Source organism: Pogona vitticeps, chromosome 2 (genome assembly GCF_051106095.1).
Source record: "Pogona vitticeps strain Pit_001003342236 chromosome 2, PviZW2.1, whole genome shotgun sequence".
In the NCBI taxonomy this organism is placed as follows: Eukaryota; Metazoa; Chordata; class Lepidosauria; order Squamata; family Agamidae; genus Pogona; species Pogona vitticeps.
In genome coordinates, this window is record NC_135784.1 from 28,401,165 (window position 1) to 28,420,078 (window position 18,914).

At 43.4% G+C, this 18,914-nt stretch overlaps 2 long non-coding RNA genes across 2 annotated transcripts; one reads left to right on the top strand and one right to left on the bottom strand.

Annotated features, from left to right (window-relative positions):
- Positions 1–1,767: 1,767 nt before the first annotated feature.
- Positions 1,768–8,382, bottom strand: LOC140704297 (uncharacterized). Its single transcript, XR_012083393.2, has 3 exons — positions 7,831–8,382; positions 3,376–3,492; positions 1,768–2,068 (listed from the first exon to the last, which is right to left on the bottom strand). It is a non-coding gene; the product is annotated as an uncharacterized LOC140704297 (long non-coding RNA).
- A 3,363-nt stretch (positions 8,383–11,745) lies between these two features.
- LOC144587568 (uncharacterized) lies at positions 11,746–16,178 on the top strand. Its single transcript, XR_013542714.1, has 3 exons — positions 11,746–12,366; positions 14,948–15,049; positions 15,204–16,178. It is a non-coding gene; the product is annotated as an uncharacterized LOC144587568 (long non-coding RNA).
- Positions 16,179–18,914: the final 2,736 nt, after the last annotated feature.

The window sequence follows — 18,914 nt, forward strand, 5'->3', positions numbered from 1 at the left end:
TCACCACCAGCAGCACGCTTCTTTCCTTTGCCTCCTCCACATAGCTGTCCACCCACAAGCAGCCCTCTTAATGAACCACGGACCACAAACCTTCAGATGAAATAAATGGTTTTGTGGTTCATGCAATTCGGGAGTTCCTGGAGCAGTAGATTGGCCCCTTTAAATATTAGAGATGCCGAACTCCTGGCAAGTTTGGTGAAGATTGGATTACAGTTTTTGAATTTACATCTCCGTGATCTCAGGCAAAGATGACCCACTAAAACACAGGTCTTCTGTTTTTCAGTGTTTTGAGAGATGCAATAACTAGTACTTTCTGTTTTGGGTTTCTCTAACCTGTTGCCCTTTGGAGCAGGACCCCTCTGCCCCTTCCCTGCCACCTTTGGAGAACCCCAGATTAAAGGAGGTTGTTCCATTTTAAATATCAATGGCTCTCCAGAATCTCAAGCCAGAGTGGAGGGATAGAAGCATGTGAGCAGTGGTTTCCTCAAGGATCTGTGCTGGGACCAAGTGCTCATTCATGTGGTCATAACGGCCCTTGTTTCAGTGTTCTGTCCTGTTCTATTCTGTTCAGTGTCTATAAAGAAGCTTAAAGGAGAATGAACCTCAAAAGTAGGGATTCGGCTTCATTTTGTAATGAAAGGGGAAAATGAAAGAGGCTTATATTCCTTTTCATGGTCTTTTCTCAATCTCCACCCCCCCCAAAAAAAAAATCTTAAAAATGAATGCTTGGCTTTAATGAAAAAGTGGGCCATACACAAAAATGCTCTCTCTTTTATGAAAAAATCTTTATGATATGTACAATGACTGGTAGAATCTGAGTCAATGATCTAGTCATTTGATTCCTGTTCACAATCATGGCCCTGCATGCCTTCTGTTTCAGGATGGGGATGGCTAAGTTTCTGTGTGACCTTCCCCTCCCTAACCAAAAAGGAAAATTAATTTCCAAACTAGGAAAAATGAATGAGGTGGTTATATTCAGGAACTACTTCCTGTCCTGGAGGCTGACTGGAAAATTCCAAACACATGGTACCAGCTTTTCATCACACAGAGAGAGATAGTCGTCGACCCTGAGAAATACACCTGGCAGAATTTATATTTTTTATCTGCACTCTTCATAAGATATTGGTGTATGCCTGAAAAAGTGAATTTATGCACCAAAACTTGTACAGAGCCTTTCATGGTCTAAATAAAGGCATTACCTCCCTTACATTTGTATTGTATAAAAAGGACCAGATGGCTCTCTCTGTTGTTGTTGGTCAAGGAAGATGTGGAAGAAGGAGATCAGGAGAGGGAGGGAAGGGATGGGAATAGCTTGAAATGGAGAGTAGCAATCGTCCCATATGAGATGAGCTATGTTTTGAGTAGGATGAAGGAAGAAGAAAAACAAGCCACAACTTCTGCTAAACTCTAAGCAAGCTCTTTAAAAAATGATCCTATTGCTAATAAAAAAAATAACAAAAGTGAAGAGGATGGGGGAAAGAGAAGAGATCTCCTTCCCTCACAACAAACACTGTGATTGGAGGCAACTAGTGAGATTCTTCCCACAGAGCTGTTCACAAGCCAAGTCGGGCACGCCTTCGCACCCCCACCTCTCCCCCCCCCAGCGTATGGATCTGGAGCTACTCAAACCTAATCCAATGAGTGCAAATAGAACAAGCCCATAATGTGAGACCTCGTGTTGCATTTTCTGCATGGAAATGATTGCAGGCATTAGCACCGGGTAATTTTTTTTCTCTCTCTCTATTTCTGAAGCATTGTGAAGAGGGACAAAAACATGAATAGAATTTTCCACAAGGACACAAACAGGAATCTGGGAGAGACAGACGTTGCTCTTGTAGAGGAGAACTAAGGTCCAGCCTTCGAGCATCTTCAGCTTACTCAACATCTGGAGAGGAGTGGTTACATTCCGGAGGAGGAAAGGGGGAAGGAGACTTTCCGTTACACAGATCACTTTCGCAGCATTTCGTCACAAAAATGCCTCTTCTGGTCCTCTGTGTAGTGTTACATCGCTGATTTTCAAACCAATTGTTGACACACCTGTATCGCATTCCGTCAAATCTTTTACCATCTGCAAGAAAGGAAACATGTGAATTTGGGACTGTTCCCTTTAGGATTCTATAGCCTTACCTTCAGCATCACAGGTGCAAATTGTTGAGGGAGGCTTTTACTGCTACTCACTGCTTTTGCTTAGATACTCCCACCAAAGTTCTGCGCAAGGTAGTGGCAGAGCAGTCGTAAGCTCTGCTAGGGGGGCGTGCTGAGGGATGGGGGCAGCATTTCCTTTTCTTCCTATTATTCAGCTACTCAAGCCACTTTGCACTTCGTGAACTCAGGTAGATCTTAGTATTCTGTGGGCTTGTCCGTTTCTCCAAATGTTATGATCTCAAATGTGATTCAAAAATAGCTTCTGAACTTTGAGTTGCCTACCAAAATCTGCCTAATGGAAAAAGCTGCATGGAATAATGTATGTTTTAGCCAGAATGGCATACAAAATGCATATGTTAGGGGACGTTACATATTTAAAATTGCAAAATGTTCCTGCTTTTTTAAAAAAATCTAATTTGCATTATGAAACTGATTGAAACAGACATCTGTTTGAATAGAAACGGGCCCAGACTGGAAAGAGACTGGTTTATACAGGAGATCATTCAGGTTCATAAGAAGAAGAGTCAGGGAAGTTCTACATTGCCAAGAATTTGAAGACAAACTTTCTCCAAAAAACAGACAAATACACAAGAAAATAGAAATTCAAGGATATACGTGAGCAATGTGGATGCAGATAATTACTGAAACACATAAATAAATGAACCTGCAAAGTATACATTGATGAAAATGTGAATTGATGGCAGGGCTGTTGCTGGGGTGGAGCAGTCTTGGCTTTGTACCAAAACACCAGAATTCAGAGGGCACTAAAATCTAAAGGTGAATCTTCTAGTGAGTGTGGAAAAACCCCACAAATGGCAACACCCCCACCCTATTCAATGTCCTTTTTTTTCTGGAGGGGAGAACATAACATCTTCCCTCTTTTGGGCTGTTGGGGAGGGGTGGTTAATGACCATGCCTCAGGGCAGAGTGGGTGACCATGTCATTGAAAATTTGAGTTTATGACACACTGGAATGATTTTAGGGGGAACAGGAAGAAAGCAGCTCAATGGTACATGAAATGTGAAAGTACAATTTAAAAAGTGCCTCTTGAACTAATAGGTTTCCCCCCCAAAAAACACCTTTTTGCTTCTCATCCAAGTCTGGGAATGTAGTTACTGATGACACAGCTTTGAGGTATTAAGTTAAGATCAGACTTCAAAAAACTCTGTTTCTTTAGACTGTGGAGCAAGACAACTGAATGTTTATTTATGTTGCATTCCTGTGCCTTACCAAGAGTATAGACAGATGTTGTTGAACATCCCCCAAACTTTGGCTTGCATTCTCTTTTGTGCCTTTGACAGTTTGCAGGATCCAGAAAGACGCATTCATTACACCTGAGTCCCTGGGCTGTGAGGGAGGAAGGGTAAAAGTGAAAGGAATAATCACTTATTTATTTTATTTTTATTTATTTATTTATTTATTTATTTATTTATTTATTTATTGCATTTATATGCTGCCCATCTAGACATAGTCTACTCTGGGCGGCTCACAACTTAGAAGATAAAAACAATTTAAAATATACAGTTTTACATTAAAAAACAAAATGATATAAAATGTAATATAAATTTACGATTTTAACAGTTAATTTAAAGCAAAGAGTCCCAAGATGGCAAGAATAAAAGAAGAAAAATAAGAATGACTTAATTGACTGAAGGGAAGGCCTGCTTGAACAGCCAAGTTTTCAGCTGGCTTTTGAAAATGCCAAGCGAGGGTGCCAGCCGAATTTCAGTGGGGAGTGTGTTCCACAGCCGAGGGGCGACCGCCGAGAAGGCCCGATTTCGTTTTTTCCTTCCAGGCCTCCCTCGGCGTCAGACCCCTTAGCCGTCCCTGCTGGCTGTGTCAGGTGATTCGGGTAGATCTGGGTGGGAGAAGACGATCTGCCAGGTATTGAGGTCCCAAACCGTTTAGGGCTTTATATGTAATCATTAACACGGAAACAGACGGGCAACCAGTGCAAAGCAGCCAGAGTGGGGGAGATATGTTGGTGTTTTCTCACCCCACTAAGAAGCCTGGCTGCCGCATTCTGGACCATCTGAGGTTTCCGCGTCAGCCTCAAAGGTAGCCCCACGTAGAGTGTGTTACAATGGTCTAATCTTGAGATTACGAGCGCGTGGACTAGAGTAGTGAGGGCCCCCCCATCAAGATAGGGTCGCAGCTGGGCAATCCGCCATAGATGGAAATAGGCAGAGCAGGCCACAGACGCCAGCTGGGTTTCCATGGTAAGCGCCGGGTCCAGATGTACCCCCAAGCTGCGGACCTCACTCTTTGCGGCAGGGGTCGTCCCCCCGAAAGAAAGGGAGTTGCCTATACCACTGGTGGAAGGACCACCCACCCTCAAGACCTCCGTCTTGTCCGGGTTCAGCCTCAACCCGTTCGACTGCATCCATTCCAGTACAGTCTCCAGGCAGCGCCGAAGGGACAGTACGGCATCCACTGAGGTAGATGAAAAGGAGATGTAGAGCTGTGTGTCATCAGCATACTGGTGACACGATGCCCCACATCCCCTGATGACCCCACCTAGCGGCCTCATATAGATATTAAACAGCATTGGGGAGATGATCGACCCCTGTGGAGCCCCACAATTGAGGCTCCACAGGGCCGAGACACTCTCCCCAAGCTGAACTCTCTGGGGTCAGTCCTCCAAGAAGGAATGGAGCCAGGCAAGTGCCAGGCCACCAATTCCCAACTCAGAGAGCCTCCCCAGGAGGATACTGTGGTCGACGGTATCAAAGGCCGCCGAGATGTCAAGGAGGACCAACAAGGACATATTGCCCCCATCGGCCTCCCTCAGCAGGTCATCCATCAGTGCGACCAGTGCCGTCTCTGTACCATAGCACAGCTTGAAGCCCAACTGGAATGGGTCCAGGGCATTGGTTTCGTGCAAGAGCGCCTGAAGCTGATCTGCCACCACCCTCTCAACCACTTTGCTAAGGAAAGAAACATTGGTGACGGGCCTATAATTGCCAATGTCGTCCGTCGCCAAATTTGGTTTCTTCCTAATGGGCCTAATGAGTGTCTCCTGAAGAGACCCATTAATTATTGCGGTGGCCCATTTGGTTGTTACGGGCCTGGCTGCTTTGATTAGCCAGGCCGGGCAAGGGTCGAGAGAAGAGGTGGTGGCCCGACAGCGATCAAGCACCTTGTTTACCAAGTCCGGTCTTACAGGCTGAAAGGAGTCAAGAATTACCGGGCAAGGTGGAGCGCTGAACATCTCTGCTCGATCCATTGTATTTAAAAAAGAGAAAGGTCACGACGGATGGCCTCCACTTTAGATTTTAAAAATGCTGCAAATTGGTCAGGTGAAATACTAGAGGGAGGCCCTTCACCCAGACCAATTCCGGATAGATCGCGAACTATACGGAAAAGTTCTGCCTGCTGGTTGGAAGCTTCGCTTATCTGGTCAGTGACGTAAGATCTTCTAGCAGCCTTTACCTTGGCTAGGTAACGGTTAGTTGCGATCCTGACAGCTATTTTATTATGACCCGTCGGTTTCCTTCTCCAAACGCACTCTAGCCGTCTCCTTAATCGCGTCATTGCTCGTAGATCCTGATTATACCAGGGTCCTGGCCGAGCTCTGCTTCTGACAGGGCGTTTGGGAGCGATCGTGTCTATGGCCCTAGTAGCGACGGAGAACCAGCCATCAACCAGAGCTTCGACAGGAGCGCCAGACAGTTCTGCTGGAATCCCTCTCATGGTATCCTGGAAACCCACTGGATCCAGTAACCTTTGAGGGCGGACCATCAAAATAGATCCATGCTCCCTACAAGGAGAGAGTGCCATTGCGAGGTTACATTTTATTAGGTGATGGTCTGACCATGACAAGGGGACTGACACAAAGTCAGTCACCATTAGACCACACTCACTACACTCGGTGGAAAAAAACGGGTCGAGCATGTGGCCACCCATGTGTGTGGGGCCGTTGACATGTTGGGATAAGTTCAAGGAAGCCATGGTTTCCAGGAACTCAAGAGCTGGACCGGATACCTCCACCTCCGCATGGATGTTGAAGTCACCCAGGACCAGAAGTCTCGGGGACTCCAACAGTGCCGCGGAGACGAAGTCCGCCAGCTCCGGTAGGGATCCCAATACCATCCCTAGCCCCAATTCGCACATGAAGGGCCTCCAGACCTGGCTTCATGATCGAGGAGCGCCTAGTAACCTCTAGAGACTTTCTATAGACAATGGCAACTCCTCCCCCCCGCTGCTCCAGTCTGTCCTGGTGCTGGACTGCATAACCTGGAGGACAGGAAAGGGTCAGAGGAACCCCTCCTTCCCCACCCATCCAGGTCTCAGTTATGCATGCCAGGTCTGCATCCTCCTCCAGAATAAGATCTTGAATTAGCTGGGATTTGTTGGATACAGACCTGGCGTTCAACAGGACCAGGTTCAGAGTAGAGGGCCAGCTAAGCTGCCTACCTCGATATTGGCAGTTGGTCACAGTGCCAGAACAGTGAACAGCCTTCAAACATCTGTTCACTGTTCTTCTAACACGAGTAGGCATTGTACCAGCGCCATATCTCCCTTTACCTGTAATCACCGTGATGTTAGAACCCTCGCTGGGCCTGCAGGCCTTCCTCTACATATCAGTCAGAAAAATAAGAAGAAAAGAGAGAAGAAAAACTAAATAGGCAAAATACTATTAGGTGATACAGCAAAACAGTAATAAAAATTAACAAATAATAACTGGGAAAAACATTAATAGCAATGAAACAATTACAATAGGCATCAATTATAGTTATATCCAAATTAGAGAAATTCAATAAAATTCAAATTATACAGTTTAAATAAATATAATATTGAAATTTAAAATATAACTTGTATTTAAAACAAGCTACTATCAAATGTGAGATTTAAGAAGAAGAAACCTGCTAAATCAGACCAAAGGTCTAATCCAGTATTTTTTTTCCCTTGGGATGTAAATGTTCACTTTATTTTGTGTTAATAAACGTTAAAAACATCCAAAGGATTTCTCCATTTAAGATTAGGAGAGCACTGGGGCATTTTTGATATTTTGGGTTGTTTTTTTCTGAAAAAGACTGCATTCCCCCCAGACAGCCCATGTTTTGAGCAAAGCCTTAAATTTTGCAGAAAAAGCAACGTTTCTAGTAGAAATACAAAGTTTTCATTGAAATTACAAAGTTTTGGTGCACATCCCCTTCCCTGCAATGGTGCAATGAAACAAGGGCAAGTCCTGTCGCTCCCAAGCATGAGCAAATAAATCTCCTAGAAGTTGACAATATGATCACTTGGTCACTAAAGATGAGAACACCAGCCAAATTGTTACAGTCTCTTTTTTGTTCTCATGGCGAACAGTCAGATATTCCAAACACGTATGCAGGACATAAAAGCACCCCTAGATTCTGCTGCTGATAATCACCTTAGTAAAGCAGAGCTGGAAGGGACTTTATGGATCAGAAAATTTTTGCAAGTTTTTGCAAGTAAAAAAACTCAGGCCATCTTTTTGTCTGGGAAATCTCAAGGAGGAAAGAAAGAAAGAAAGAAAGAAAGAAAGAAAGAAAGAAAGAAAGAAAGAAAGAAAGAAAGAAAGAAAGAAAGAAAGAAAGAAAGAAAGAAAGAAAGAAAGAAAGAAAGAAAGAAAGAAAATACCATCACAAGCTGTGGAACTGAGAAACATATAGATTTATAACCCAGCCCTATATGCCCTTTCATCTCCCGGTCTCTTACCAATAACGAAGAAAAGCAGAAAAGAGAAACCAAAGAGAAAAATCTTATCCATTTTGAGTCTCTCCCTTCAGCTGCTTAGAAGAGTAAATTTGCCAGGGATTGCAGAAATCTCTGTAGTGGAGAGACCTTGAGGTACCAGTGTAACTCTTTGCCCATTTATACTTTCTAAGATTCAGGAACGGCCAATGGGGTGAGCTTGGTGTTACGGCAATGCCTTCTTCTGGGAAGAGTTGTGTAAGTGTGATGTTCCTAATTAGTGGATGTGATAATCTTTTAAGAACAGTGTGCATGTTGACAGAGCTGTGTGGGTCTTCTCAAGAAAGCAGTGTTATCTGTTTCCAACTCTAGCACGTACAGGTTGTGTGTGTATGTGCTTATGTTTGTTTTACATGAAGTCCAAATTCTCTCCCCAGCCCTTTGCAGAAACAAAACAACTTCAGTCTCATGTGAAATTCTTTTCCAGCTATTGTGCAAATTGCAAGGATGAAGGAAGGCAGGTTAGGAGGGGGTGCAAACCAAAGTGGACCCAAGGACATTATTGGACATCTCAACTCAACACTTACATAAATCTCATTGAACCACTGGGTCTTCTCTAGCTGAAACTAACAATTGGATTTAGCCCAATGCCATTGTCTTTGATGCTCAAGGAGTCATGGCACTTCAACCCCATGAGCCCTGAATCAATTGCAATTTTAAATGACTGATATGGCATTAGATGGTTTCCCTGTTCTTCTGCTGTCCAGATTTGTGATGCACTGAGGTTGAAGTGTTTACCTGCTTCTAATGAACGAAAGAGGAATTAAAGGGTTCCTGCTTTCGTTCTGAGGCTTTCCCCACTTGTATGGAACCCCTCTCATTGAGCACAGGTCAGGCAAGCCCCTGGATTGAAGCAGGAAGTCTTTAATTGGCAGCTATATACCCCTGTCAGTGACATGGATCTTGGCCCACGGGACAAATCTGCCATCTCTAGAATTATACTTATTAGGGGTGGGCCCATCCAATTTTTTGGACCCCAAAAAACTAGGTTTTCCATGAATTCCCCAATTTTGAGAATTTGAACCCAAAAACATGTGCCTGCAGAATTTTTCCTTCTACTCATCTGGACAAGAGGGAGGCCTCATTCTAGGTCTTCTTCTAAGTTTCCTGTTTTCCTGTTTCCTGCTTCTTGGGAGGAAGCTGCTGCAATGCTTCCTGGGGGTGATGGGTTTGTTGTTGCTCTTTATGGTCTCTAAAATAGAACTCCTGAAACGCCACTACCTCCAGGAAGCATTGCAACACAAAATGAAGGCTTAGAAGAAGGCCTGGAAGAAGGTCTTGAACTTAGCCAGGAGACTGGACTGTGCTGGAATTGCAACTTGCATATTACACCTTTGGGGGGATTGAATGGGAGGGACTTTGAGTGAATGCCAATCACTTAGAGTAGCCAATTGATTCCCTCTCTACCTCAGATTCCTTTTCTTGTCTTTTTACCTCAGTCAGGGTTCTGTCAGGGTTCAGTGTCAGAGGAAATCAGTTTGCCAACGTCAGGGTTCAATAGATTTATAAGTAAAAAGAGATAAATTTAATTAAACTAACTATACAATAAGGAGTGGCCTATTTGGGGTAGACTTGTCAAATATTAATCTGCTCTATAGGCCTCTGTCTGGACTTTCCTCTGCTATGTAGCTGGAAGTTTTTATTGTTATAATTTGAATTCAGAATTTTACCACATATTCTGTCGAATAGAAGGCAGACAGGTGTTTATGGGATGGAGCTTTCAGATGGTTATCTGGAGAAGTGGTCCCCACCCATTTTGACACCACAGACTGGTTGTGTGGGGCGGGGTCTGTGCGCAGGGGAGCAGAGCACACACCCCGTGCTTGCACACATGCGCAAAGGGGCGGTGCTCGCTTGCACGGGTGCACAGGCACTCATGCACATACACAAAGGGGTGAGGCTGCTCGTGGGGTGTGCACGCACATTCATGTGCATGCGCGAAGGGGCTGTGCGGTTAGGCATGTCGGGGCAGAAGATCTGTCTCCCCGGTCTGGCCAAATAACATGGTCTTAAGGGTTCTACAGAAAAAGAAAGATAACACAATTCAATAGATCTTCTTTATCTAAATTCTTGATTTTCTCTGTAATAAAAATTTGTGGCAACCCTTTCCAGGGATTTTAGATAAGAATACACAGATGTGGGTTACCATTCCTCCTCCCCCCCCTTTTTTGTGGGAGACATTCTGGGACTATGCAGCTTGCTTAAGGCCACACTGCCTTAGAAAGAAAGAAAGAAAGAAAGAAAGAAAGAAAGAAAGAAAGAAAGAAAGAAAGAAAGAAAGAAAGAAAGAAAGAAAGAAAGAAAGAAAGAAAGAAAGAAAGAAAGAAAAAGAAAACACTATTCTGGACAGGATCCAACATCAAACAAGATTTTTTCAAAAAAAAAATAAAAATTCTCATATACATCCTTTTTTAACGGTACATCTCAAAGTATGATAACCTTTGGGTAGTTATGTTTGTTTCTTGTCCAAGTTTAAGTTTGATTTTACAAATAATGATAAATTTTGGCTGGTCATGTAAGGGCCCCACACATGGTGGAGGGTTGTATGCACAGAGGTGATCTCAGCAATGGTCAGGGACCAGTATTCCCAAGAATTTGACTTTCCTTGAGCTCTTCCCCATTGCAGTAGCAGTTAATCTCTGGCAGAAGGCATTGAAGAATAAAAAAAGTTAGGTGGTCATATGACAACCAGGCAAGGGCCAAGGTGGTCAGCAGAGAGTCACCCAAAAGGGTTACACAGCTGGTACGCAGGCTGGCCCTAGTAGGCTTGGCAGGCTTACACATAGGGAACATTCTGGTCTTTTTTCCTAGCAAGGATCCTACTGTCTCTTGGCTCACCACGGACGCAGTGATACTCTAGATATGGTATCACAGCCTCCTCTATGAGCCTAGAGATAGTACTGTAGGTATCTTCAGACAAAGGGCCCCACGCCCAAAACAATGCACGTACACCTGGCAGCACTATTTTTCTTCTTCAGCCAGGTGCAGGGCCGCACTGACGCCTGTGGTTCATTTTTTATTTAACAGGCCATAGTTGGCTGGGAACAGGTTTCTCCAAGGGATGAAGGTAGATGGAGCCTTACTGCCTTTTGAATACCATGTGCACTGTTGAAGCATCTGGGCAAAATATGCTGGTCCGAATAGGAGTCCCAATTGCTCTGTCCGAATAGGAGTCCCAATTGCTCTGCTTGTCTTCTTTGGTGCAATCAGGTGGAGGAGCTTGTGGTCAGTTCAAAAAAGGACAAGCTAGGAAGAGCACTGCACTAGTGGGATGTGCTATTCGAGGAAGGGGACTTGGCCATACTATTAAGATAATCTAAGATTGACCAGTCGGGGGCTGAAGGGCCAATTCTGTTCCCAGGTGGCAAGGAGCCATACAGTGGTGCATGCCCATGCGGTCTCCAAAGGACTGCTGCTCCTGGTCCTCATCAAACTGCAGAGGGGGGGGTGGATCCAGTGCCAGTGTCGGGCCAGAAATTAACTGCTGATGTAACCAATCATGTTCTGTGCATTCCTTCAGAGAGTGGACTAGATGTGATTATTGTACTGTTGATTGAAGGACTATGGATGGGGGAAGAGGGACCTCCAGTCTAATTTGCATTGATTTCTATGTCATGTAATCAACATAAAATAATGTGAATACGATCATCCCAGTTCTGGAGCATTTCCTGTATTATATGTCAGTCTAGTTGCCCCCTTTGGAGCTGATGTCCCTGAGCTTATAAGTGTGAGTGAGTGATGTGGCTTTAGCAGAACTTAAGGATAATTTTTTCAGCTAATTCAGGCTAGTTGGGAATAGCTCAAAACAAAGAAACCAGATTTGCCAAAGAGGTTCTTGGCAAATACCTTCCTTTTACTTGTTCATGTTTGGGGGGGGGGAAGCCCTGGCAAAACAAGGTTTCCGTAGGAGAGAGAGAACACCCAGATGAGTATGGGGACGAAGAGGGCATGTCCCTTTGTGTGGAAGAAAGAACAAAAGGGAGGGGATCGGTGGGAGCCTGGGAAGCGAAGATGGCCTGAACTTTGAAAGAGTGAGTGGTGAGTGGAGAATATCAGCATCACGTTTAGTGGGACAGAATTAATGGGATGGGATTAATTAATTTTGACTTGTGCTCTGAGCACGTGGGCAAATGGAAGTTTGGAAGTTTGGAATGCCTGCCTGCATGGAAAAGGATTCCAAAACGTTTTGCAACAAGTGTTCCTGAGATATCACCAAATGTCTGTCTTGCCATCATGACACTGTTTCTAGAAGACCTTCTTTCTTCTAGAACTGGGACTTCATATTTAGATACATCATATTTTTTGCCAGAAGAACATAATGACACCTCCCTGAACACCCACTCTTATTCCTTGCTCATCCTCTGGATAATGAATAAATTGACCTCACATTTCATCTTGACACAGTTCGTCCTGGTTCTCCTCTGTGGTCAGAACTCAGAAACCCAAAGATGAACATCGCTCTTCTGCTCGGCTTTGTGATGCTGGTCTTCTGCTCTGCAGGTAAAGAGGAAACTGGCTCAAGGGGAAGCCTATAGAGAAGATCATAATCGGGAAGGTCTCAGTGGGTCATTTTTGGGTAGGACGTTCATTCAGACATTAATGCCCTTGACAGAGGATTGCATTAGCGTAATAAAGGGGAAAATGACAAATTGAGAGGCTCTTCTAGGGGAGAGTCGGGAGACGTGACTAAGCTGCCTGAGGTGGAGCAGGAAACACTACCCCCTCAAGTCAAGAGGCAAAATACCTAAAGCCAGACAAATTAGTTAGCCGCATTTGTCGATCAACACCCCCACACACACACACACATGCACCTCTCTCTAGCATTAAAAAGCTATTAGCAGCTATCTAGGAAGTGGATGGGTTAGGGGCTAACGCAATCTCTAATTTTATTTTTTTTTGGTATTTGCTAGCCCCCCGAGAGACAATGCCAACCTAGTAATAGACTATAAAAATTGGGGTGGATTTCAGGCAGCTAGTGATAACCCTGCATCATTAATTCAGAGCTACATCTACTTGTTTGGCATGTTCTGATTTTTACCATACAGCAATAGCATATTGTGCTATGGAGTAGCACAGGGACAAAGCTGTTGTTCTTGTGGGTGTACACCCCAGTCTGACCCAGGCAGTGTCCTATGTATGTTATTTCTGGCTGCAACTATCTGTTTGGTGTTTAGATGATGTTCTTCTAAGTCAGAGATTGATCTGGAGTGATACCCAAATACGTAAGGGCAGGGCGATGTTCCAAAATCTTGCTTTCCCAACTAACTTGGAACTTCACTGCTGCTCTGTTCTTTAAGTGGAAAGCACAGATCTGTTTTAAAGGTTTGTTTTTGTTTTTGTTTCTTTAGTTTTTCTGTAATATAAGAAAATATATTCTATTGCTGAAATAAAGTCTTCTAATGTTAGGGATGCTACCCTATGGGAAAGTTTTCCTTCAATTTCTCTAGTGCCTGTGCCTGTGTTGAAATACAACAGACTCTTCAGTTTTGAAGTAGAATGGGGACCATGTCTATCAGTCTATGAGGTTTAGTAAGGAGGTCGAATTTTTTTAAGCAGCAATTGATGATGGAGAGGACCATGTGCCACTGTAAGGTCAACAAATGCTGGTCCAGTTATTTTAGGTGTTTCAAATCTATCTTCTGTATGCTGTCTTAGATTTAAGATTCGAGCTATACGACTGTTGCCAGGTATAAAGCCTGCCTATTCTGGAATTAGAAGAGGTTCAGTTTTATGAGATGATTTAGTATCATTCTTTCACTTTGCACAAGTGGCATAGTAGGGCGACTGGCTTGGAATTTCGGGGATCTCGTGATTTTTTGCTTGTTTTTATTTTTCTTTAAAAAGCAAAGTATGCTGCTTATATACTGTCCCATAGAGCTTACGGCACTCTCTCGGTAGTTTACAATTTAATTATGCAGGCTACACATTTCCCCCCTAGCAAGCTGGGTACTTAATTTACTGACCTCGGAAGGATGGAAGGCTGAATGAATATTAAACTGGCTCCCTGGGATTGAACCTGGGCTTTGAGCAGTACTGCAGTTTAACCACTGCACCACGAGGCTCTTTCTATACCAATTACTTTATCCTACTATACCTCGCAGTGGGTTAAACCATAGAAGCGTCTGTGCTTGCAAGGTCAGAAGAACAGCAGTCGTAAAATCGAATCCAAGCGAAGGAGGGAGCTCCCATCACTTGTCCCAGCTCCTGCCAACCTAGCAGTTCGAAAGCATGTAAAAATGCGAGTAGATAAATAGGTACCACCACGGTGGGAAGGTAACGGCGTTCCATGTCTAGTCGCGCTGACCACGTGACCACGGAAACTGCAGACAAAATGCTGACTCCATGGCTCCGAAACGGGGATGAGCACCGAGCCCTAAAGTCGGACACGACTGGACTAAATGTCAAGGGGAACCTTTACCTGTACCTTACTATACCTCTTCATACAATAACAATTTTTTCATGTTCTGCCGTACTTTTAGAACTTGTTTATTTGCCCCGTGGTTATTGAAAAGAGTTGAAGGAGCCATTCTTTTGTATTTTGCCCAAAATGCTTAATTTGCTCACTCCCAATGTCATTCAGTCCTGCCGCTTCACCATTCCTACATCTTTTGATGGCTTCCTCTTGTTCTGCCAATATGGAGGCAGTGGAAAGTTCATTGGATTCACTCTGAATATCCCATTAATAGTTTTTTATTTATTACGCATTGATTGGTCTTCCCTGCCTGGAGCAGTCAGGTATGCTGTTTGGTGGGAGGTTATATTTGCAGACAATGTCCTTTTGTTTCAATTGTTGTAGTTGTTTTCTCTTCAGTAGCTCTCCCAGCTTCCTAGCTTCTTCTTGCCATGTCAACCTAGTATTTATCCACTGACTTATTTTTGTTTCTGCAAGAGTTGGTATCCAACTTCTCCCAGCTTATATTGTGTGTTCACTAAAAGGATTTTCTTTGAAGTGTGAAATATAATCTAAGTATTGGGCATGTGTTTCCACAGTGAGACCTAGGATGTTGTTGTTCCGGCATCCGTTTGTGGCTATCATGTAGATGTTTGCAAGGCCAAACTAGAGTTGTCTTTTCTTTCCCAGCCCAGGGTCTTTGGTGCCGTATGGATTCATTCCCGGGGGAAGAAATCAAGGATTGCTACACTTGCGGAGAGAACCATTGCTTCTCGGAAGCAGTTTATGTCCGTAAGTTCCCTAAATCCCACAGCAGTGGGCTTAAAGTGGTTTGGGATATTCCTTCCTTAATTCGTTCCAGTTGATATTACCCTCTTCTTCTCCCATGCTTCTGTCACTGCTCTTCTGAACCTCCCATTTAACATTGCTGATTTTTCTCATCTAGGGGGCAAGTTGGCGATCTGGAAAGCAGGCTGCACTGATGACAATACTAAATGCAACACCACAGAACCAAGATTTCATAACGGACATAGGATTTCCCTGAAAAGAATCACTTGCTGCAATTCGGATGAGTGCAATGCTGTGAAACCACCCAGATTCCATTGATGGCATCAACTCTATTAATTCCTAAAGGATCAGCAATTAAACAAAACAGGATATAGGCTGCCCTGAATATCACTCTTGCCTGACGCACCCATATTCCATTCAAGAAAATACACAATTCTGATGCCTCACACAACCTCTAGTGAGACTACAGATCTCTAAATTTCCTTGCTTCCATGGTGCTGCGGTTCTAAAAAGTTATAATTCTAGACTCTGTAGATGCAAGTTCAAACGGTGTGTCCTCCGCTAGTATTCTTGAGTGCTGCTGTCCATTCGAGAATGTTCTTGCTAAAACTTTTGTGTGGGAAACTTCTGCTTAAAGGTTGTAGCTGCATTCTGTTCCAGTGATGTGCATACACTCCTGGCAGGAAGTGGCAGCTGCCAGCAGGTGGGGTAAACCCTTATTCTGCCCTTTTGCTTAGAGGTAGAGCATAAGATCAACGAGTTATTTCAGCCAATCCTAGTTGCGATTAGTATCCTATCTGAATTCTAACAACATACTATGTAACTCATGCTAAGTCAATAAAAAGAGTTCTCAGGGCGTTGCCTTGAGACTCCTCTGTCTCGGACATCTGTTGTTGACTCCCTTGTACTTTCTCTAAGGCAATTAGCCTTCCTTTGTTCTGTGATCACCCACATTTTGGAGTATTTGTTATTGTTTAGTCGTTTAGTCGTGCCCGACTCTTCGTGACCCCATGGACCAGAGCACGCCAGGCTCTCCTGTCTTCCACCGCCTCCCGGAGTTGTGTCAAATTCATTCTGGTGGCTTCGATGACATTGTCCAACCATCTCATCCTCTGTCGTCCCCTTCTCCTCTTGCCTTCACATTTTGCTAACATCAAGGTTTTTTCCAAGGAGTCTTCTCTTCTCATGAGATGGCCAAAGTATTGGAGCCTCAGCTTCAGGATCTGTCCTTCCAGTGAGCACTCCGGGTTGATTTCCTTTAGAATCGACAGGTTTGTTCTCCTTGCAATCCAGGGGACTCTGAAGAGCCTCCTCCAGCACCACAGTTCAAAAGCATCAATTCTTCAGTGGTCAGCTTTCTTTATGGTCCAGCTCTCACTTCCGTACATCACTACAGGGAAAACCATAGCTTTGACTATGCGGACTTATGTTGACAAGGTGATGTCTCTGCTTTTAAGGATGCTGTCAAAGTTTGTCATCACTTTCCTCCCAAGAAGTAGGCGTCTTTTAATTTCGGGGCTGCCGTCTCCATCTGCAGTGATCATGGAGCCCAAGAAAGTAAAATCTGTCACTGCCTCCATTTTGGAGTATAGGAAGGAGTAATTCATTGTACTGAACACAACTAATATGAAAAGATACATTGGTGATAATGCCAATACTTAACTATCCAGAGCCAACTGCCCCTGGTTTAGAAGTTAGTGCAGGCATTTGCTGTTCCACATCAGCCATATGCCTTGGTGTGCAGCAGCTAATGCCTATCCTGACTCCTTAATTTGTGGTGATCCACCACCAAGATTTACACCACTGAACCTATGCTGGTGCACGTTTTCACTTGAATTCCAGCCAGTGGCTCTGAAAATGGAGGACAATTTTTAGTTAAGAAGACCAGGAGAGCTGAGAGGGGTCAAATCAAAGGATATTTATTTATTTATTTATTTATTTATTTATTTATTTATTTATTTATTTATTTATTTATTTATTTATTTATTTATTTATTTATTTATTTATTTATTTCCCACCTATCTGGTCGTGTGAGGACCACTCTAGGCGCCTAACAACATAAAAGAAATACATATCTGTATGTTCTGTTCATGTGGTGACTGACCAGCAGCCTCCCTGAGGGCCTGGCATGCTCTGGTCCATGGGGTCACGAAGAGTCAGACACGACTTAACGACCAAACAACAACAACAATTTTAAGGAAACACACAGAGGGGAAAAAACTGTAAAAAGAAACACAATTAAAAACACAAAACCTAATTACAACCACAAATCCACACACACAAAGACCCCTCTCTGTATCTCAAACAGGAAGATAAGCAAGCAAGCAAATAAAGGCAAAAAAAAAATCAAACTCCTAAATTAAAGAAAAAAGAATACAGAGAGCTTTCTCTTTCCAGCCTGCCTGAGACTAATGTCAGTTACTGATAACCCTGCTTTTAACATGTTTAGAGGCTAAGAAATCCTTTTTGATTTATATGTTTTTAATTTTAAAAGATCAAATACCCTCCCGTGTCTTTTATTGAAAGTTGTAATGCTTTTTTTTACTTAATATAATTTTATTTTTAAGAGCTTTAATATTTTAAGAGATGCATCATCTGTCTTTTGCTCTTTAAAACTGTTTTTATAGGCTAGAAAGCTCCTGTATTCTGAAGTATTTGCCTGCAATTTGTGTTCCTTTAAAAAAAATACGTTTTCAGTTTTGTGCCTACAGTTCTCTTCATAACAATAAGACTTTTGGATATTACGAGAACTTCACAGTGCCTTTGTTCATATGGAGTGTATAAGCAATGTAGATAAATAGAAGTCTGATAGGGAAATAAGCTGATGTTGCCAGACTTTGATATGCAAATGAACATTGATATGATGGTTGTTCTAGGTTTTTCAGGCTTTTTGGACATGTTCTGGAGGGTTTTTTTCGTAACGCTTTGCCAGTCTCTGTGGCCGGCATCTTCAGAGGACAGGAGTTCAAACAGGCCGTTTCCCAGGCGGTCTATAAGTCTCTGTAGGACACTTGAGGGAATCAAGCATCCTGTCTAAGCGTCTAACACCTGCTCTCTCCTGATTAAGGCAGGCATTCCAGAGAAAACTGGACCACCATATGTTATCTCTTCTGTGATCTGGATTCCTGCATTGAGCAGGGGTTCGTCCTGGATGGCCTTGTAGGCCCCTTCCGACCCAATTATTCTACATTTCTATGATTGCACATCTATGATGGCCCACGTCACCTGGGAAGTGGAAAAAATCTGCCCTAACAAAGAAAACACAAGGTTTTGAGGAAATACAAGGAGCTAGTAAAATTTTGGATTTTTGTCTAACATCTCATCCAGAGCCACACTTAATGAAAATAGAACAATATTTGCTACTGTTTTTTTGTTACAGCGGATTTTTTTAAAAAAAAAGATTTCAAAATATGTTTTGCAACAGGTGTTCCCATGTATTAGAATAGCGGCAATTGTCCAGCTCATCATCATGACCATGTTTCCAGTAAAACGTCTTTCTTCCAGAAAAGGGGGAGCCTGTTTAGATACACCGTGCCTTTTGTGAGAAGAACATATGACACCCCCCCCACTCCCACTCCCACTCCCACTCCTTGCTCAACATCTGTTCAGGGTAGAAAATAAATTGACCTCACATGCCTGTCTCCACACATTTCTGCCTTACTCTCCTGTGCGGTCAGACCTCTGAAACCCAAAGATGAACATCGCTTTTCTGCTTGGCTTCGTGATGCTGGTCTTCTCCTCTGCAGGTAAAGAGGTAACTGGCTCAAAGGGAATCCTATAGAGAAGGCTTGTAATGGGCGGAAGGCATCAGTGGGTGATTCTTCGATTCTTCTATACTGAATTGCCTTTATATTGTTTCTACTGTTGA